Here is a 23,235-nt window from a genome sequence, read left to right on the forward strand (position 1 = left end):
GGTAAGCAGGGGAGGGAAGCATTGCTGGTGCTGGAGCTAAAGCGAGGTGATGTAGGGTTGTATGCAGAGTAAGAGAAATGTGAAGGCGAGTCTTAACCTTGGCAGATCTGGTCAGGTTGTTAAATTTCTGCCTGCGCTCCACAGGTGCTTGGAACAATGCTGCTGCCACTGACCTGCTTAGCCACCTTTCTCCATTGCTGCTTGTTAATTTGATGGTGCTTCCGTCACCCATCGGAGGGGAAGAGGGCTTCTTTCTTCCTGTCACTTGCTCTATGAGCACTTCTGTCAGTAGTGGCTCATTGGGTCGCACTCTTACCTCTATAACAGAAGGTTGTGGGTTCAAGGCCCAAGCCAGAGACTTGAGCACATAATCTAGGCTGACACTCCAGTGCAGTACTGAGGGAGTGCTGCACTGTCAAAGGTACAGTCCTTCGGATGAGATGTTAAACCAAGGCATTATCTATCCTCTCAAATGAATGCAAAGACTCATGGTACTATTCAAAGAGCAGGGGCGTTCTCCCCGTTGTCCTGGCCAATATTTATCCCTCAACCAACATCACTTAATAAAACAGATAATCTGGTCATTGTCACGTTGCTGTTTGTGGGAGTTTGCTGTGAGCAAATTGGCTGGCATGTTTCCTGCATTACCACAATTAAAAAGTACTTCACTGGCCTTAAAGAGCTTTGGAATCCCCTTAGGTTGTGAAAGGCGTTGGAGAAATACACGTTTTTCTTTCTCCACAAAGAATTAGAAGCCTGGACAACATGCTGCCTGCTGCTTCACTCACTCTTCAGTGACCACTTCGAAAGGCCTCCCCTATGTAGGGCTGCAAAGCAGAGGCATCATCAGATTTCCTTCTCAATCAACCAACTGTCTATAACGAACATGGTTAGTGCTGGCTGCTCACTGGAAGCGAGGCCCAACAATAACAGTTGATCTGGTCAGGAGGAGCAGACAACCCACACACCACCCGCCCAACGGATGATGGAAATGGCAATTACCAACAATGGTTCCTGCAATATTTTGCACCGAGCAATGCGGAGCATTGCTTGAGTACAATATTGTGTTGTGCAATGTGAAGTGTGCTGATGCCACATAGTGGCAGAAATTGAGTACTGATTTTCATTATTCAGAACACACATCTTTGGGCTCGAGGTATATAAAATAGTGCTTAATAAACTGGATCCCTGTGCACTTTTGTATCCTTTCCCATCTCCGTTCAGTTCTCATCCCTCCCCTGACCCCATGCATCAATGCACAGTTCTGTGGCCAACTTTCTGTCACCATCACTCTATGGGTAAAGGCTGTGGTGGTGTTCTGAAATGTAATGGTCTAGAAATTGGATCGCACTGTGCCACTTTACAGGTGTTAAAAGGGCACCCAAGGTTCCAATATAGTCATTCCACGCCGGAAGTGTGCCGCTGCTGGAGGGGTGATGGCCCGCCGCTGGAGAGGTGATGGGCTGCCGCTGGAGAGGTGATGGCCCGCCGCTGGAGGGGTGATGGCCTGGTCGGAGGCTCATCTGCTCGCCGGGCGTCGCGTGCATCAAGGACCCCAGTTGACGTCACTGATGGGTGGTGTGATGGGAAGCCTGAGGTAGGCCTGATCTTGTGGGATTCGCAGGGTTGGGTTTAGAGTAAGGGTTTAAGTGTTTAAGACCCCCTATTAGGGCTAGGGGAGGTTTAGAAAGTGGGAGGTGGGAGGCTGAGGTTGGAAAGTTGCCCGATGGTAGAAGATGATAGTTGTTCAGCAGGGGAGCTCCCGAGGGAACTGCCACCCCGGCAGCCATCTTGTATTACCTGACAAAAGTGTGCCGTCCACCGTGTTGGTAAAAGCTACGACATGCAGGCCGTGATCCTTACCAACAGATCCATTACAGACCGAATCCATGTCTGGACCGGGGTCAAACAAGGCTGTGTTATCACCCCAACCCTCTTCTCAATCTTCCTTGCTGCCATGCTCAATCTCACAGTTAACAAACTCCCCACTGGAATGGAACTAAACCACAGAACCAGTGGGAAGCTGTTCAACCTTCGTCGTCTCCAGGCCAGGTCCAAGACCACCACAACCTCTGTCATCAAGCTTCAGTACGCGGACAACGCCTGCGTTTGCGCACATTCAGAGGCTGAACTCCAGGACATAGTCGACAAATTTACTGAGGCGTACAAAAGCATGGACCTTACGCTAAACATCCGTAAGACAAAGGTCCTCCACCAGCCTGTCCTCGCCGCACAGCACTGCCCCCCAGTCATCAAGATCCATGGAATGGCCCTGGACAACGTCGACCATTTCCCATACGTCGAGAGCCTCTTATCAACAAGAGCAGACATTGATGACGAAATTCAACACTGCCTCCAGTCCGCCAGTGCAGCCTTCAGTCGCCTGAGGAAAGGAGTGTTTGAAGACCAGGCCCTCAAAACTGCCACTAAGCTCATGGTCTACAGGGTGTAGTAATACCCATCCTCCTGTATGGATCAGTGACATGGACCATGTACAGTAGACACCAAGTTGCTGGAGAAATACCACCAATGATGCCTCCGCAAGATCCTACAAATCCCCTGGAGGAACAGACGCACCAACATTAGCGTCCTCGACCAGGCCAACATCCCCAGCATTGAAGCACTGACCACACTTGATCAGCTCCGCTGGGCAGGCCACATCATTCGCATGCCGGACAGGAGACTCCCAAAGCAAGCGCTCTACTCGGAACTCCTTCATGGCAAATGAGCCAAAGGGGGGGCAGAGGAAACATGACAGGGACACCCTGAAAGCCTCCCTGAAAAAGTGCAACATCCCCACTGACACTTGGGAGTCCCTGGCCAAAGACCACCCTAAGTGGAGGAAGTGCGTCTGGGAGGGCGGCGAGCACCTCGAGTCTCATCGCCGAGAGCATGCAGAAATCAAGTGCAGGCAGTGGAAAGAGTGTGCGGCAAACCTGTCCCACCCACCCTTTCCCTCAACAACTATTTGTCCCACCTGTGACAGGGACTGTGGTTCTCTTATTGGACTGTTCAATAATAAGGACTCATTTTTAAGAGTGGAAGCAAGTCTTCCTCGATTCCGAGGGACTGCCTATGATGAGTGAAAAGCCGTGGTGACCTATATAGATGCAAATATGGGGCTACAAATTTGGGGGCTTAATGCCACCTGTTACCAAGAAAAAATGGCGAAAGAGCAGCATCGGCCACTCTTTCCCCAGCTGGTGCCAGATCCCGCAGCATCCTCCATTTTCAACGTCCAGGTAGCGCTGCCAGTAAGTAGTAGTTCGACCCTAGCGCTAGTTCAGTGAGTGGGAGGGCGGAAACATCGAAAATAGGTGCAGGAGTAGGTCATTCGGCCCTTCGAGCCTGCACCATCATTCAATAAGATCATGGCTGATCAAGAGGTACATGCCAGGAGGAGGATAATGTATGAGGATATCAGTATCTTGTATCCTTTCGGCCCTGCCGCTGGCCAAAAGCTCAGCCATGCCCCTGCCAAGATTTGCCTGCACCGTCTCCTCCAAGGGGGTGAGGGGAAGCTAGGAATGGGTGTTGTGCCTCGTGATTGGTGCAGATTGTTGGTAGGTGAGTGATTGAGGAGGGAGTCGTGCATTGAATAGTTTGATGCTAGTTATGCAGTTTGTAGAAGACATCTTTTGAAGATGCATTTACTATCCTTGACCACTGGTCTGAGGTCATGAAGCTACTTTGGGCACTGGAGCCAGGTGATGAAGGTGACAATGCTGGCAGTGACAGCCTCAGTGATGTCGTCCCACATCATTCTTTTTGGAGTGCATCCTGGCCCCTGTGTGTAGAGGACCTCTCTTGCAGTGTTGACCACCTGCACAAAGCTGGAGTGCTGCTTGTGAGATCCTGGATGCCCCTTCCCTGGCTTGCTGAGCCATTTGTGTTAGTGCTGAAGCACTTTTCCCATTTTTTGAGGCTCGGAAGGAAATACAGTTTTAAGTGCTGAAGAATCGCATTTGGGACTTCCTTTTAATGGTAATTTTTTTTATTGAAATGCAGTTAAGGCTGAAAGCTGCATTTTTTTCACTGCATTGTAATTTTTATTAATACTGAATGCATGGCCCCTTTAATTCATAGCCCCTTTAATTGCCCACAATTCCTTGCAAACTCCACAGCCTTGATCCCAGAGGCTGTAAGAAGCTGCAACGCCTCCATTAACGGCACCAGGAGGCCGTTGCACGGTAAGTTAGCGCTGCGCTCCACGTTGCCAGCCCCCAGCATGAATTTTTGCCCAGTAGGGCTGTGGCGCTTCTCAGCAGATGTTAACTCAAGTTGCTGGTGACACCGGCAATTCTCTTGGCATAAACAAATTTTCCCCTCATGGTGCCTAATGCCCGTTTGGGGCCCCCTTTGCAAAATTCCTTTTCAATTGCCTGTGCCATGCATGCGACGCTCAGTATGCCGCCCGCTCCACATTAAGTTTGCGGGCCGCTGCCAACCCCGTTCCCCCTCTTCCTCCTACCCCTATCCTCTTTCCCCCCCCCCCCCCTCCTCCTCCCATCCCTCCCCCTCTCCCCTCCTTCCTCCTTCCCCTCATACCACTGATTTCTTCGTCTAGAATTTTCCTCATGACCTCCTGGTCACCTTGGTCTCTCCCGGGGCCGGTGAGCTGCATCTGGGTCCACGACCTGCACCCACAGCTCGCCGGTAGCAAACAAATGACGCAGGACAGACCAATTTGCTGTGCTCCTGCCACCGGTCTCATTAGGTGTGTGCAGCCTGCGTGATACTGTTGCCACGCCACCTCCACTCCCCCTCTCCTCTCCTCCCTCACCAGTTCGGGAGCAATCCACTTTCTACCCCAATGAAACAAATCAGTAGTAGTCAAGTTGTGCAGTTGAACAGCACTGTGTTTCAAATCATGTGTCCAAAGTTTGCTAGCCTCAGCATTGTACAAACGTGGTGTGGTTTACACTGTGTTGTAATACACATAACCCGGCTAAGGAATAGAAGGGGAAGCAAACCTTTACTGATTTGTTATTTCTGAGGAAGGAGCTTTCAGAATTAGTAAGATATAATTTACTCCTTTTTTTAAATCATTTTATTCATTTATTAAAAAAATGCTTAATAGCAGAGAGGGGAATCGAATTCAGACACTGGATGCAAAAATGGTTTCAATCCCAATCTGTCATTTAACTATTAACGGCCCAGATTTTGCTGTCAGCGGTGAAGGAATGGTGCTCGCCGCTGAACTCCGAAAAAGCTGCCCACAAAGTTTCAGTGAGCTCTAGAACACAGACTTCCAGTTTTCGGACAACAGTTATGATTTGGCGCCATCTACAGGGGATCTGTGGCATCCAGTTACCGAGCAAGCAGCAGGCAGGCTGATCAACCAATCAGATTGAAGAATTCTCACCAAGCACAAAGCAGGACGTAAAAAGCAGAAATTATAAATTACAATTAAATCATTGTTCAGATTGGGACTTACACATGGGATTACGGTAGAAATTTAAATAGGAAAGCACAAACTTAATAAGAAATGTTTTAATCTGCAACAAATATTTATTTACTTCTGAGTGAATGAAACTCCAAACTTTTAAAATTAATTTTTCAGGGCTAGAGAAGTTGTTCAGTAATTATGACATAGTACGCCGTTCAAAACTCAGTTACTCCTGATTGAAGGCTTAAATTTTTCATCCGTCTTTACAACAACAACAACTTGCATTTATATTGCGCCTTTAGTGAAACATTCCAAGGCGCTGCACAGGAGTATTATGAGATAAAAAATTTGACACCAAGAATAGTTGTTAACTAGTTTAAGCTCATGACAAATCAGTGATTCTGTGTTGATTCTTTCTGCGAAGACTGCAACAGTGCACCCTGTGGAGGAGCAGGGTATGACAGCAACTTTCGGATTTCCACGTTTAACTGCGCATGTACGGACGCCAGAAGTTGCTGTCAGTTTCACACAGTAATAACGCCGAGCGCTGATAAGCTCACTATTATTACTACCGCAAATTCCATGCCATTATTACTTTAACATTTAACATGAAAAGTATTTCCCCCCAAAACAGCACACAATCTAATATAGATACGACGTCTGAAATCCGGCACCCTCGGGACCGAGTCCATGCCGGTTTTCAGGTTTTGCCGGATTTTGGACCTCGCTGTTGGCACTCTTTGCCGCCTGCCGATCGTCCGCTCCTCGCCACCTGCCGCTCCTTGCTGCCCACCAATTCTCGTCGCCCATGGCCCCTCAGAGCTGCCTTTTTTTACCAGTTTCCTCGTCCCTCGCCGCCCAATGTCTCCATCTGGCTGCCTCAAAAATGTCTGGTTTCGGACAATTCCGATCTTCGAAATTCCGGATTCTGGACATTGTACCTGTACTGGGAGAAAAGGTTTCCAATACCTGTAATGTGATTCTGCTAGTGCTTTTTCTTTTACTTATTTTTAATCCCGAATAGCAAATTAGGGGTCTTATTAAGTTTAAATCTCCTATTTAACATTTCAGGAGTCTCTCAATAACAAGTTTCACAAACATAACATTAGACAGGCATTTCCTAATGTCAAGTTTTACTGACAGGAGAATGACACTGGCTACAGGCAAGAGCACATTAGTATTGGATCACATTCGGCTATGGCTGCAGAAATGCATGAGACTGAATAGATGTTGAGTATTGATCCCTTCCATGCAATCTGTGTGTGAAGCCTGCCTGGTCTAGGTGGACTAGATCTCACAGTACCATGTCATGTTTGGAGGCCTAGATTTTGGCCAATATTTTGTTACCACTTTTGCAGAAGATTACCAGCCTGCAAGACAAAGAGGTGGTTGATGTGTGTCCCAATGGGATGGGAACCAATGCAGGGAGACAGAGGGAAACAAAATGGAGACAGAAGCAAAAGACAGAAAGGAGATGAGTAAAAGTGGAGGGCAGAGAAACCCAAGGCAAAAAACAAAAAGGGCCAATGTACAGCAAAATTCTAAAGGGTCAAAGTGTAATAAAAAGTCAAGCCTGAAAGCTCGGTGCCTCAATGCGAGGAGTATTCGGAACCCAGGAGAGGGCTCTGAGCTAGTTAGAGTGGGTGAGAGCGCAGTTGAACAGGACCCCAAGAAAGAATGCAAAAGTCAGGAGGCAAAGGAGCAGAGTAGCACTGGGGTAAGTGTAAACCACAAGGTGATGGGAAATGACAATATGTATGAATATAAAGGGGCTGCAGGAAGGGGTCAAAACTAAAAATCATGCTTTTAAAACTAGTATTAAAACACTTTACCTAAACGCACGCAGCATTCGAAATAAAGTAAATGAGTTGATGGCACAAATCATTACAAATGGGTATGATTTGGTGGCCATTACAGAAACGTGGTTGCAGGGTGGCCAAAACTGGGAATTAAACATACAGGGGTATCTGACAATTCGGAAAGATAGACAAGAAGGGAAAGGAGGTGGGGTAGCTCTGTTAATAAAGGATGATATCAGGGCAGTTGTAAGAGATGATATTGACTCTAATGAACAAAATGTTGAATCATTGTGGGTGGAGATTAGAGATAGTAAGGGGAAAAAGTCACTGGTGGGCGTAGTTTATAGGCTCCCAAATAATAACCTCACGGTGCGGCAGACAATAATCAAGGGAATAATAGAGGCATGAGAAAAAGGAACGGCAGTAATCATGGGGATTTTAACCTACATATCGATTGGTCAAATCAAATCGCACGGGGTAGCCTGGAGAAGGAATTCATAGGATGCATACGGGATTGTTTATTAGAACAGTATGTTACAGAACTTACAAGCGAGCAAGCTATCTTAGATCTGATCCTGTGTAATGAGACAAGAATAATAAACGATCTAGTAAAAGATCCTCTCGGAATGAGTGATCACAGTATGGTTGAATTTGTAATACAGATTGAGGGTGAGGAAGTAGTGTCTCAAATGAGCGTACTATTCTTAAACAAAGGGGACTACAGTGGGATGAGGGCAGAGTTAGCTAAAGTAGACTGGGAACACAGACTAAACGGTGGCACAATTGAGGAACAGTGGAGGACTTTTAAGGAGCTCTTTCATAGTGCTCAACAAAAATATATTCCAGTGAAAAAGAAGGGCAGTAAGAGAAGGGATAACCAGCCGTGGATAACCAAGGAAATAAAGGAGAGTATCAAATTAAAAACCAATGCGTATAAGGTGGCCAAGGTTAGTGGGAAACTAGAAGATTGGGAACATTTTAAACGACAGCAAAGAATGACTAAGAAAGCAATAAAGAAAGGAAAGATAGATTACGAAAGTAAACTTGCGCAAAACATAAAAACAGATAGTAAAAGCTTTTACCGATTTATATAAAACGGAAGAGAGTGACTAAAGTAAATGTTGGTCCCTTAGAAGATGAGAAGGGGGATTTAATAATGGGAAATGTGGAAATGGCTGAGACCTTAAACAATTATTTTGCTTCGGTCTTCAGTGGAAGACACAAAAACCATGCCAAAAATTGCTGGTCATGGGAACGTGGGAAGGGAGGATCTTGAGACAATCACTATCACTAGGGAGGTAGTGCTGGACAGGCTAATGGGATTCAAGGTAGACAAGTCCCCTGGTCCTGATGAAATGCATCCCAGGGTATTAAAAGAGATGGCGGAAGTTATAGCAGATATATTCATTATAATCTACCAAAATTCTCTGGACTCTGGGGAGGTACCAGCAGATTGGAAAGCAACTAATGTAACGCCTCTGTTTAAAAAAGGGGGCAGACAAAAGGCAGATAACTATAGGCCGGTTAGTTTAACATCTGTAGTGGGGAAAATGCTTGAAGCTATCATTAAGGAAGAAATAGCGGGACATCTAGATCGGAATAGTGCAATCAAGCAGATGCAACATGGATTCATGAAGGGGAAATCATGCTTAACTAATTTACTGGAATTCTTTGAGGATATAACGAGCATGATGGATGTGGTGTATTTAGATTTCCAAAAGGCATTCAAGAAGGTGCCACACAAAAGGTTACTGCAGAAGATAAAGGTACGTGGAGTCAGAGGAAATGTATTAGCATCGATCGAAAATTGGCTGGCTAACAGAAAGCAGAGAGTCGGGATAAATGGGTCCTTTTCGGGTTGGAAATCGGTGGTTAGTGGTGTGCCACAGGGATCGGTGCTGGGAGCACAACTGTTTACAATATACATAGATGACCTGGAAGAGGGGACAGAATGTAGTGTAACAAAATTTGCAGATGACACAAAGATTAGTGGGAAAGCGGGTTGTGTAGAAGACACAGAGAGGCTGCATAGAGATTTAGATAGGTTAAGCGAATGGGCTAAGGTTTGGCAGATGGAATACAATGTCGGAAAATGTGAGGTCATCCACCTGGGGGGGGGGGGGGGGGGGGGAAACAGTAAAAGGGAATATTATTTGAATGGGGAGAAATTACAACATGCTGCGGTGCAGAGGGACCTGGGGGTTCTTGTGCATGAATCCCAAAAGGTTAGTTTGCAGGTGCAGCAGGTAATCCGAAAGGCGAATGGAATGTTGGCCTTCATTGTGGGAGGGATGGAGTAAAAAAGCAGGGAGGTCCTGCTGCAACTGTACAGGGTATTGGTGAGGCCGCACCTGGAATACTGCATGCAGTTTTGGTCACCTTACTTAAGGAAGGATATACTAGCCTTGGAGGGGGTACTGAGACGATTCACTAGGCTGATTCTGGAAATGAGGGGGTTACCTTATGATGCTAGATTGAGTAGACTGGGTCTTTACTCGTTGGAGTTCAGAAAGATGAGGGGTGATCTTATAGAAACATTTAAAATAATGAAAGGGATAGACAAGATAGAGGCAGAGAGGTTGTTTCCATTGGTCGGGGAGACTAGAACTAGGGGGCACAGCCTCAAAATGCGGGGGAGCCAATTTAAAACAGAGTTGAGAAGGAATTTCTTCTTCCAGAGGGTTGTGAATCTGTGGAATTCTCTGCCCAAGGAAGCAGTTGAGGCTAGCTCATTGAATGTATTCAAATCACAGATGGATAGATTTTTAAGCAATAAGGGAATTAAGGGTTATGGGGAGCGGGCGGGTAAGTGGAGCTGAGTCCACGGCCAGATCAGCCATGAGCTTTTTGAATGGCGGAGCAGGCTCGAGGGGCTAGATGGCCTACTCCTGTTCCTAATTCTTATGTTCTTATATTCTATGTTCTTCTTGCATGCCAGTTAACGATAGCTGCTTTGAATTCAAGTGTTGGTTGCAGACGAGACCCTCAACCAACCTTGAAAATACTTTTAATGATTTTCTGCAGTTTTCACACTCAGGTGAATCTTCATAAAATTCTTATTTTCGTTTTAACAATTCAACAATCATTGTGACTGTGTTTGTTTAGATCTGATTCCTGGACTGTGTTACATGTACTTTTAAATAATTTTACAAGTTAGTTATAATAGTTAAAATGCAATTATTCCAATCAGTTAAAGGAGTGTTCCATTCTGAATTGTTTAATTTATTAAGTTTTTCAGAAATTACTGTACTGGTTCTGCTTAATTCGTAAAGAAATATAAAAGAAAGTTAATTTGATAGGTACACACCTCAGAATTGTTATTCGTCCTAATTTATTCATGTCCCTACACAAACTGGAAGTGACACAATGGCGCAGATTTTGCCAGACCGATGATAGCGGATGCACAGTGTGTGCCGTCGTAAGCCCTCAGAATGGCCCCGCAAATTCCAGGTTTCCGCATGCACTGTCAAGGTTCGCCTTGACAGATCGCCTGCATGTACCCCAAAACACTTTCGCTGGTGCAGAGTTGGGCTATTCACCCAACTACTGCCCAGCAAAAGCCCACAAATCCATTACGCCTGGTAAAAGCAGGCATAGGGCCTGCCTTTACCAGTGTAAGAGTTAAAATAAATGTTAAATTAAAAAAATGTTAAATGATTAAAACATTTAAAATTAGTTTGTCAATTTTGGCCCGGATTAAAATGTTTCAAATTATTTCTAAAAAAAAATGACATTATTTTAAATGCTTAATTAAAGGGACTTTTATTTAATTTTGAACATGGAAATACTTATTTTTATTAGATTTGAGTTAATTATTTATTTGGGTAATTTTTTTGTAAGCTTAAGGGGATTGCGTTTGTAAATGGAATCCCCATAAACTTGAGGAATCCTCTTTCTAATTAGTTGAACTGGCACATGTGATCCCAGGGACGCTTCTGAACTGCCTGCGTCCATGGGATTCGTGGGCTTTTATGCAGGCCTATGCCTGCAGGCCCAAGATCCGAAGAGCTGAAGCCCGAGAGCCAACAAGTAGATCGGATTTCTTTCCGGGTCGGAGACGTACTCTGGAGGTACACCTCCAACTGCAAATTGTGGCCCAATAACTATAATTCAACACTGTCTGTCTGCAGTTAAGTGCAAATTGACACTAATTATACTAGTGCTCGTAATACTACATACTAGTGTTGTACCTGTATTTACAGGATACAGTGAAAAAACTGATGGAATACCAATATTCCCTGTATATTCATACCGGCAAGGTGTTAGTATAGAAATGTTATTAAATCTGACCTTTTATTCATTTTATATCTATTTTTATTCCTCTATTCTGTTCTTGCAAACACCCAACATATGATTTGCTGGCTAAGGGAATGACCAGGCAATTTTCCTTCAGTTCCCTTCCAACTGTGCTATTAACCAGCAACTAGATGGTGTACAAGAATGGCTCTTTAGGAAAATGTCAACTAATCTTCTTTCTCTCACTATGCGAACTGACATTAGAGCGAATAATAATAGTAACTTTTATTTATATAATGCCTTTAACATAGTAAAACATCCCAAGGCACTTCACAACAATTTTACAACATGTTAGATATTGATCATTGAGGGAAAGAGAGAAAAAGCAGGAGAAGGAAGTGTAAAAAGAGGTTAAAGGCTCAGGTCCAAAGTGACAGCCAAAATTTGCATGCAGATAGATACAGGTGGAAAAAAACTTTAAAAAAAATAAATTCAAATTACATTGTAAATAATACACTAAGGAGTATACACTCGTAAAATCAGTATAATACAGATTAATTATAATTAAACAAAGCTAAATAATATATACCATTATTATAAATTAAGTTAAAATTAGAAAAGCACCAATTGAATAACATAAAGAGAGAATAACACTTCATTCCTTCTTCTGTTGGTGTAGCTGAAAAGGAGAAGTTGCTGCATGGGAAATTATCAACGTGAGATCATATCCTTCGCATGACTTGCAGAGTGTGCTGCCACTTCTAAAAGCATTTACTTCTCTTAAACTCTGGTTTCATACCAGTACCATTAGATCAGTGTACATTAGGATCATAACTTTAAACTGCAGCTATCTCCAGGGGCAGACTGGCTCCCTTAAAAAGGCGCAGGGTTCTTCGAGTTACTCATGGAAGTAGTTATGGAACCATTCACAAAATCATTCAGCATCGACCTAGGCACTGGATTCGGACATGACAAAGGCACACCCAGCCCAGTTGACCCTGAAAGTCCTCCTCACTAACTTCTGGGGACTTGTGCCAAAATTGGGAAAGATGTCCCACAGATTAGTCAAGCAATAGCCCGACAGTCATATCTTTCGGCCAACATCCCAGACTCCTCCAGCATTATTCCTGGGTATGTCCAGACCCACCAGAAGTGGCGGCAGTGATATACAGTTGGGAAGGAGTGGCTCTGGGTGTCCTGAACATTGATTCCAAACCCCATGACGTCTCATAACTTCAGGTCAAACATGGACAAGGAAATCTCCTGCTGAATACCACCTACTACCCTCTTTCAGCTGATGAATCAGTTCTACTCCTTGTTGAACAGCACATAGAAGAAGCACTGATGGTAGGAAGGACACAAAATATACTAGGTGGGAGACTTCAAGGTCAATCACCAAGAGTGGCTCAGTAGCACCACTACTGACCGAGCTGTCAGACTGGCCAACACAAGGGAAAAACCTACTTGATCTTATCCTCACCAATCGACCTGTCGCAGATGCATCTGTCCATGACAGTATTGATAGATGTGATCACCGCAGAGTTCATCGTGCTAAATGGGATAGATTCAGAACAGATCGAGCAACTCAAAACTGGGCATCTATGAGGCGCATTGGGCCATCAGCAGCAGCAGAATTGTATCCCACCACTATATGTAACCTCATGGCCTGGCATATCCCTTACTATACCATTACCATCAAGCCAGGGGACCAACCCTGGTTCAATGAGGAGTGTAGAAGGACATGCCAGGAGCAGCACCAAGCGTACCTAAAAATGAGATGCCAACCTGGGAAAGCTGCAACACAGGACTACACATGTTAAACAGCAGTAGCAGCATGCTATAGACAGAGCTAAGTGATCCCACAATCAACAGATCACATCAAAGCTCTTCAATCCTGCCACATCCAGTCATGAATTGTGGTGGACCATTAAACAACTAACGGGAGGAGGAGGCTCCATGAATATCCCCATCCTCAATGATGGCAGAGCTCAGCACGTGAGTGCAAAAGACATGGCTGAAGCGTTTGCAACCATCTTCAGCTAGAATTGTCAAGTGGATGATCCATATCGTCCTCCTCCTGAGGTCCCCACCATCACAGAAGCCAATCTTCAGCCAATTCGATTCACTCCACATGATATCAAGAAACGGCTGAGCGCACTGGAAAAAGCAAAGGCCATGGGCCCCTACAACATCCCGGCTGTCATGCTGAAGACTTGTGCTCCTGAACTAGGCACACCTTTAGCCAAACTGTTCCAGTACAGCTACAACACAGGCATCTATCCGACAATGTGGAAAACTACCCAGGTATGTCCTATCCACAAAAAAAGGACAAATCCAATCCGGTCAATTGCCACCCCATCAGTCTACTCTCAATCATCAGCAAAGTGATGTAAGGTGTCGTCAACAGTGTTATCACTTACCAATAACCTGCTTGCCGATGCCCAGTTTGGATTCCGCCAGTACCACTCGGCTCCAGACCTCATTGCAGCCTTGTCCAACCATGGACAAAAGAACTGAATTCCAGAGGTGAGGCGAGAGTGACTGCCCTTGACATCAAGGCAGCATTTTACCGAGTGTGGCATCAAGGAGCCCTAGTAAAATTGAAGTCAATGGGAATCAGGGGGAAAACACTCCACTGGCTGGAGTCATACCTCGCACAAAGGAAGATGGTTCTGGTAGTTGGAGGTCAATCATCACAGACCCAGGACATCACTGCAGGAGTTCCTCAGGGCAGTGTCCTAGGCCCAACCATCTTAGCTGCTTCATCAATGACCTTCCCTCCCTCATAAGGTCAGAAGTGGGGATGTTCGCTGATGATTGCACAGTGTTCAGTTCAATTCACAACTTCTCAGATAATGAAGCCGTCCATGCCAACATGCAGCAAGACCTGGATGACATTCAGGCTTGGGCTGATGAGCAAGTAACATTCATGCCACACAAGTTCCAGAAAATGACTATCTCCAACAAGCGAGAGTCTAACCATTGCCCCTTGACATTCATGGCATTACCATCACTGAACTCCCCACCATCAACATCTTGGGGGTCACCATAGACCAGAAACCTAACTGGACCAGCCACATAAATACTGTGGCAACAAGAGCAGGTCAGAGGCTGGATATTCTGCGGCGAGTGTCTCACCTCCTGACTCCCTGACGGCTTTCCATCATCTACAAGGCACAAGTCAGGAGTGTGATGGAATACTCTCCATTTGCCTGGATGAGTGCAGATCCAAAAACACTCAAGAAGCTCGACACTATCCACGACAAACCAGCCCGCTTGATTGACACCCCATCCACCATCTTAAACATTCACTTCCTCCACCACTGGCATACCGTGGCTCCAGTGTGTACCATCTACAAGATACACTGCAGCAACTCGTCAAGTTGCTGACACTGATGACGAAATTCAACACCGCCTCCAGTGCGCCAGTGCAGCCTTCGGCCGCCTGAGGAAAAGAGTGTTTGAAGACCAGGCCCTCAAAACTGCCACCAAGCTCATGGTCTACAGGGCTGTAGTAATACACACCCTCCTGTATGGCTCAGAGACATGGAACTTGTACAGTAGACACCTCAAGTCGCTGGAGAAATACCACCAACGATGTCTCGCAAGATCCTACAAATCCCCTGGGAGAACAGACGCACCAACATTCGTGTCCTCGACCAGGCCAACATCCCCAGCATTTAAGCACTGACCACACTTGATCAGCTCCGCTGGGCAGGCCACATTGTTCGCATGCCAGATATGAGACTCCCAAAGCAAGCGTTCTACTCGGAACTCCTTCAAGGCAAACGAGCCAAAGGTGGGCAGAGGAAAGGTTACAAGGGCACCCTCAAAGCCTCCCTGATAAAGTGCAACATCCCCACTGACACCTGGGAGTCCTTGGCAATAGACCGCCCTAAATGGAGGAAGTGCATCCGGGTGGGCGCTGAGCACCTCGAATCTCATCGCCAAGAGCATGCAGAAATCAAGCGCAGGCAGCGGAAAGAGCATGCAGCAAACCTGTCCCACCCACCCTTTCCCTCAACGACTATCTGTCCCACCTGTGACAGGGACTGTGGTTCTCGTATTGGACTAGCCAGCCACCTAAGGAATCATTTTAAAAGTGAAAGCAAGTCTTCCTCAATTCCGAGGAACTGCCTATGATGAGGTTAATGGTTTTCCAATTCACATCTTTTCTAGTTTGGTGAGTTTCAAAGCCATGTTGACATGAACTTGGGGAAGTCATCCATTTTGTTTCTTTTAACACTGCAGCCTTTCCGTATAATCTACACTTTTAACATTTTTGTGTATATATATATACAGAATCAATGTTATCATTACTAAACACTTTTATTCTTACAAAATTCCCTATTCATTTCCAAGTGTTTAAGGATGCAAGCAGCCTTTGGTGTGAAGGAATGCAGGTACTTGTTTTCATGAGGTCTTTGATTCTCTTTACCCTTCCCTGTTGTGACATCCTGTAGTGTGCTTGGTCACAAGGTGGATCCAAGCGTCTTAATCCTCTCCTCATCTACATGATCTATGCCATGACCTGTAAACCTCAAAACTAATTTGGAATGACCTCATCTTCACTCAGGTATGTTTTAACAAAACCTGAACATCTGGTTAATTGCTCGCGTGCTGTTTATTCTGCATCTAACCTGCTGCACTCACTGTCTGTCAGGGATCTGACAATAGAATTCAGCCTTGTAGTGACATTACAATAGTGACTACAATTCAAAAGTATTTCATTGCATGTATGGCACTTTGGGATGAACTGCAGTCAAGAAAGGTGTTATATAAGTCTTTCTTTCTAATGTTCTATGGATGGTAGGGTTAGTGTTGGTATTCTGGTGCAAAATTCCAGACCACACTACCTTGTCAATGACAAATGGAATACAGCCATGTCTGAAACATAAGCACAGAATGCAAAGCAAAGCAACAATTTACACGTATGGTAAACTGAGACACCTTAGAAATGCTTTAATCTATTCAAATTTGTGTACATAAATAGTAATTTGAGATTTGGAATCAAAGATTGGCAGACAAAACTGTAATTGAACAATGGGCTGCCTTTAAAGAGGAGATGGTTCGGGTACAGTTGAGGTACATTCCCACAAGTGGGAAAGGTAGGACAACTAAAGACAGAGCTCCCTGGATGACAAAAGAGATGGAGAGTAAGATGAAGCAGAAAAAGAGGATGTATGACAGATGTCAGGTTGAGAATACAAATGAGACCAGGCTGAATATAGAAAGTTCAGAGGGAAAGTGAAAAATAAAATAGGGCAGAGAGTATGGAATAGATTGGCAACTAACATAAAAGAGAATTCAAAAGTATATAGGCATATAAATAATAAATGGGTAGTAAGAGGAGGGGTGGAGCCGCTTGGGGACTAAAATGGAGACCTATGCATGGAGGCAGAGAGCATGACTGAGGTACTAAATGAGTACTTTGCATCGATCTTCACCAAGGAAGAAGTTCCTGCCAAGGTCATAGTGAAAGAGAAGGTAATGGAGATACTGGATGAGATAAAAATTGATAAGGAGGAGGTACTAGAAAGGATGTCTGAACTTAAAGTTGATAAGTCACCAGGACCGAATGGGATGCATCCTACAATGCTGAGGGAGTTTAAGGAGGAAATCGCGGAGGTGCTCGCCATAATCTTCTAATCCTCCTTAGATACGGGTGGTGATGCCAAGAGGACTGGAGAGTTGCAAATGTTACACCTTTGATCAAAAAAGGGTGTAAGGATAAACCCAGAACTACAAGCCAGTCAGTTTAACCTCGGTAGTGGGGAAGCTTTTGGAAATGATAATCGGGGACAAAGTTAACAGTAACTTGGACAAGTGTGGATTAATTAAGGAAAGCCACCATGGCTTTGTTAAAGGCAAATCATATTTAACTATCTTGATCGAGTTTTTTGATGAGGTAACAGAGTGTTGACAAAGTGGTTGTAGTGGTGTACATGGACTTCCAAAAGGCATTTGATAAAGTGCCACATAATAGGCTTGCCAGCAAAGTTGAAGCCCATGGAATAAAAGGGATAGTGGCAGCATAGATACGAAATTGGCTAAGTGACATGAAATAGAGTAGTGATGACGGTTGTTTTTCGGACTGGAGTGAGGAATGCAGTGGTATTCCCCAGGGGTCGGTACTAGGACCACTGCTTTTCTTGATGTATATTAATGACTTGAACTTGGGAGTACAGGGCACAATTTCAAAATTTGTAGAGACACAAAACTTGGAAGTATAGAGAATAGTGAGGATAGTGATAGACTTCAAGAAGACAAGACAGGCTGGTGAAATGGGCGGATATGTGGCAGATGAAATTTAATGCAGAAAAGAGCGAATGGGCTGGAAATCCCGGCCTCTCCCGGTCCATATGGACCCGGGAAGGCATCTCAAAAGCCAGCTTTCAGCGCACAATGCGCATGCGCTGAAAAGCAGCTTTTCCGATCTGTCAAGCTGGAGCGATGCGGGTGCAAGGACAAGATTGTGGTATTTACCCATATCTTGCCCAGCAAATGTCCTCAAAATTCTTGCACCTGATAAAAGCAGGCGTATAGCCTACTTTTACAGGCGTAAGAGTTTAAAAACATACAAAAATATAATAAAATTAAATTTAAAAAACACATTTTTAAACGCCCTGCCCACTACATTACATTTATTTTTAACCATAATTTAAAAAACTTTTTAAAAACTCAGAAAAATGATTTTATTTATTTTTTATTATGCGCTTAGTGTGTTTGCTATTAATGAGAAAAAAAACAATGAGAACTCATAGATATGGAATTCTCATTGCTATTAATGAGAAAGCTGTAGAATACTGTACCTGATTGGCTGAGCAATCACACGTGACTGCACCTTCTGCGGGGAACCTCTAGGATGGAAGCGCACTTCGCAGCGCGGGAAGAGAAGGCCTCCCCAACGGAATCTCACACTCCTCCCAGACCACCAGGTAAATTCGTAGAAATGTTTCAGATCGGAGGCAATTGCCTGCGGGAAGCCTCCGACCGCAATTTCAGCCCCATTATAAACTAAAGAGTACAATACTAAAGGGGGTGCATGAACATAGACCTGGGGGCATACATGTTCAAATAGTTGAAGGTGGCAGGGCAGATTGAGAAAGCAGTTAAAAAAGCATACGGATACTGGGCTTCATAAATAGAAGCAGAGAGTACAAAAGCAAGGAAGTTATGATGAACCTTTGCAGAAAAGATTTACAAGAATGATTCCAGGGCTGAGGGACTTCATTTACGTAGATAGACTGGAGAAGCTGGGGTTGTTCTCCTTAGAGCAGAGAAGGTTGAGAGGAGATTTGATAGAGGTATTCAAAATCATGAGGGGTCTAGACAGAGTAGATGGAGAGAAACTGTTCCCATTGGCAGAAGGGTTCGCGAACCAGATGACACAGATTTAAGGTGATTGGCAAAAGAAAAGTGTTCTTCCTGTTTGGGAGGTTATGTTTATATTGCTTCCTATTAAATGTTATGTTGGTGACAGAAATATTTCAGCACTCAGAACTTTCAGAACTCTTGAAGGTACAATAGATATTATGGATGACATACTCATGTTAGGAGAAGCATCTAGAGTAATACATCCTGCAGCCAATATTAAACAGTGGTTCTGGAATCAGGACTGTAGCTGAACTAAGATTGAGCTAGAATGTTTGGGACACCGCAGCAGTGAAGATGGAATTAAATTCTATCCAGGTAAAGTTAAAGAACATTGTTACGTTTCATTGAGCTTTAGGGATCATCAACTATTTATGCAGGTTTCTACCAGACTTGTCATCTGTAATATCCCCACTGACTGATTTATGAAAGATGCAAGATGAATTTGGGATCTTGCTCAGGAAAATGCATTTACAAGTTACTTCATTCATTAAACCTTCTCATCCCAATGTCACTGCCCTAGCTGGTGCTTGTTATATTCAACCAATAGTGGTTAAATTACAGAACCAGTATTCCAGGGGCCTGGATTAATGATCCAGAGACATGAGTTCAAATCTCACCACGGCAGCTGTGGAATTTAAAATTCAGTCAATTAAATAAAAATCCTGGAATAAAAAGCTAGTATCAGTAATGGTGACCATGAAACTATCGGATTGTCGTTAAAAACCCATATGGTTCACTAATGTCCTTTCGGGAGGGAAATCTGCCATCCTTACCCGGTCTGGCCTATATGTGACTACAGACCCATAGCAATGTGGTTAACTCTTAACTGTTCTCTGAAATGGCCTATAAAGCCACTCAGTTGTACAAAACTGCTACAAAAAACACCAATAAGAATACAACTGGACGGGCCACCCGGCATCGACCTACGCACCGGCCTCGAACATGACAACAGAACACCCAGACCAAACAACCCTGCAAAGTCCTCTTCATTAACATCTGGGGACTTGTGCCAAAATTGGGAGAGCTGTCCCACAGACTAGTCAAACAACAGCCTGACAGTGTCATACTCACAGAATCATATCTTTCAGCCCATGTCTCAGACTCGTCCATCACCATCCTTGGGTATTGTAGTGTATGTAGGCACCTTTATAATTACTCCACGAAGCAGGGTATGATACTTAAACTGTGCAGACCTGTAGTCCTTTATTTGCAGCTCCTGAGTGAGGACAACAAGCTGTGAGTTCCTTTTTATACTGGGTTACCTGCAGTGTGCAGGTAACCCTTAGGTCTCCAGTCGCAGCACCCTCTGGTGTACAGGTAAGGTGTGTACAGTATAAGCGTACATTCAGTGTGGCATAACAGTGTTACAGACATCACATAGTAAACAGGCATGCATACACAACAATACACCCCCTAAGCATTTTTCATATCCTTATTGTTATGACCAAGGGAGGTGATCAGTTGTGGGCTATGGGAGGTTGTGGTGAGGGTTGTGTGATTGCCAGGTGTGTATACACTGTGATGTGGGTAGTTGTGGGGTGGTGGGCAGGGCCACAAGACTGCGTGGGCTCCTTGTCCACCAACTGGGATGAGGGTCAGGTCATCCCAGGTTTTGCCAGGGAAGCTGGAGGGTATTGGCTTCATGCTCCTGGTGGCCAGGGACTGTAGGGCTGATCTGGTGCAGGTTGCCATTGGTGGTGGTTGGGCTGCCCATTGACCACTGTCCCTGTAGTGGGTCTGCTCCCATTGTGTGTGTGTGTGCCCTGCAAGGGGCATCACATTCGTTCCAAAGGTCCAGGCTACATGGTCAGGTAGCCTGCTGGATCTGGGGGTCTCCCACAGGGGGATTCCATTGGCATCAGCATGGTCCCTATAGGACCCAATGTCCTTTGGCAATGTCCTGCCAGTATACATGACACCTTGGCTCTGACCACACATAGTCGAGCCTGCATCGTACATTCTTGTATTTGCATCACTTTTGGGTGTCCTGGTTTCAACAGACATGGTTAAATTAGGCATTTCACACACTCTATCATTATTGTTAAGCATAATAAACTTGTTCTTAACCTTACTGACACGTGCATTCATCTCATTAGTCACATTAGTTAAACCAGCATCACAATTCATGGTTGCATTGCATACATTTTCATACTTGCACCCTTTAATTGCATCTTTAGCTTTAAAGTCCATGTACTCAAATAGTTGAATTTTTTTGGTTACCGGTCTCCTTTAAAGGAGCCTTCAAATCCGATTGGCCGCTCAGTGTCACATGATGCTCCTCGTGGCATGGCTGCGGCCATTTTGATTACAAGTTTTTCTCCTCGTGGTCCTGGTTTTGAGGCATTTCCTGGTTTTTCTGCAGGTGGGCTGTGGTGGTCTTTTCTTCCACAGGGCCACTTTGCCTGATGTAGACCGGGTTCATCAATTCTTGCCCAGCAGCGTGGGACAATCGCCAGCTACAATCCACAGGGGGAGTTTGTTCAACACACCGCCCTGGGAGACCTGGACGTCTATGCTGCCAATGATTTGGATCTTATCTTTGGTATAGATGAGCAACTTCGCCTGGACAGGAGACAGCTTTGGTCGAGTCGCGGGATTCATTAAAATTTTTTCAAAGGTCATTTGGCTCATTACAGACTGGCTCGTCCCTGTGTCGAATTCCATGGAGACAGGGACCCCGTCAATGTCCATTTCCATCGTCCACGGAGAACTTTCGGTGGAGCAGGTAAAGATTCTATACTCTTCTTCCAGGGTTTGAGCAACTTACTCTTCATCTTTGTCGGAGCCCGGTTGATCAGCCAGCTCATCAGAGACGCGGTGAGTAAAGCGTTTTCTGCACATTCTCTAAAGGTGCCCTTTTTCTTTGCAGCCTTTGCATGTATAGTCTTTGTAGCGGCACTGGTGGGCCCTGTGGTTTCCTCCACAGCGCCAGCACGGGGCCACCCGGTTTGCCCGATGTGGCCGTCTCAGGGTTGCGGGACTCGAGACAGCATTTCTGCCTTTAGAAGTATCCATGTGATGCACTGCGCTCGCCGGTTTAGAGTCCTGGGTCAGTATTCGCCTGGAGTCGCCGGCCGAAACCATGTAGGCCTGGCTCACTTGGATTGCTTTCCGCTAGGTGATCGTGATGTCAGCCGAGAGCAATTTGTGTAGGAGGCCTTCGTGGCCGATTCCGATGACCAATATGTCCCTTAATGCTTCATTAAGGTGGTCGCCAAAATCACACGGAGCAGCTAGTCTTCTTAAGTGTGCAACATACTTAGCAATTTCTTGGCCCTCAGGTCGCCGGTGAGTGTAGAACCGGTGCCTGATTGTGAGGATGCTTTCTTTCGGTTTTAGTTGTTCCTGCATGATTGTTACAAGATGCTCATAGCTCTTGGTAGTTGTCTTCTCCGGGGCTAGTGAGTCCCTGATGAGACAATAGATGGTGGGCCCACAACTGCTAAGCAGGATGGCCCTGCGTTTATTCGGTAGTGTAGCCGGTGTGTCCCCGTCCAGGTCGTTGACTATAAAGAAATGTTCCAATCTTTCCACAAAAGCATCCCAATCTTCCCCCTCTGTAAATTGTTGGAAGTTGCTGAGGTTAGACATGTTGAGCGTGTAGTTCATGACCTCGTAATCCCATCGCCAGTTGTAGAATAGTAGGCAACTTTAGTAATGACTCCACGAGGCAGGATATGGTACTTAAACTGTGTAGACCTGTAGTCCTTTATTTGCAGCTCCTAAGTGAAGACAACAAGCTGTGAGTTCCTTTTTATACTGGGTTACCTGCAGTGTGCAGGTAACCCTTAGGTCTCCAGCCGCAGCACCCTCTGGTGTACAGGTATAAGGGTACATTCAGTGTGGCATAACAGTGTTACAGACATCACACAGTGAACAGGCATGCATACACAACAGGTATGTCCTGTCCCACCAGAAGGAGAGACCCACCCACTGTGTGGCGGCACAGTTTATGCAGTCAAGAAAGAGTAGCCCTGGGAGTTCTCAACATTGACTCCGGACTGCATGAAATCTCATGGGCTCATGTCAAGCATGGGCAAGGAAACCTCCTGCTGATTACCACCCTCTCTCAGCTGATGAATCAGTACTCCTCCATGTTGAACACCACTTGGAAGAAGTAAGGGCACAGAATGTAGTCAGGGTGGGGGCCTGCAATGTCCATCATCAAGAGTAGCTCGGTAGCACCACTACTGACCAAGCTGGCTGAATCCTGAAGGACATAGCTGACAGACTGAGTCTTCGCAGATGGCGAGAGAACCGAAATGAGGGCAAAACCTACATGACCTCATCCTCATCAATCTATTTGTCGCAGTTGCATCTATCCATGACAGTATTGGTAGGAGTGACCACCGCACAGTCCTTGTGGTGACGAAGTGCCGTCTTCACACTGAGGACACCCGCCATCGTGTTGTGTGGCACTACCACCAAGCGACA

At 45.2% G+C, this 23,235-nt stretch overlaps 1 protein-coding gene across 1 annotated transcript in view; it reads left to right on the forward strand.

Moving 5' to 3' along the window:
* The first annotated feature begins 4,125 nt into the window (after positions 1-4,125).
* Positions 4,126-23,235, forward strand: part of tfdp1a (transcription factor Dp-1, a) — a 153,862-nt gene continuing 134,752 nt past the window's right edge. The window contains exon 1 of the mRNA XM_070882810.1: positions 4,126-4,190. The gene's annotated coding sequence lies outside the window, so the exon portion shown is untranslated. The remainder of the gene's footprint in view (positions 4,191-23,235) is intronic.

The sequence above is a fragment of the Pristiophorus japonicus genome, chromosome 6, assembly GCF_044704955.1.
Source record: "Pristiophorus japonicus isolate sPriJap1 chromosome 6, sPriJap1.hap1, whole genome shotgun sequence".
Taxonomy (NCBI): domain Eukaryota; kingdom Metazoa; phylum Chordata; class Chondrichthyes; family Pristiophoridae; genus Pristiophorus; species Pristiophorus japonicus.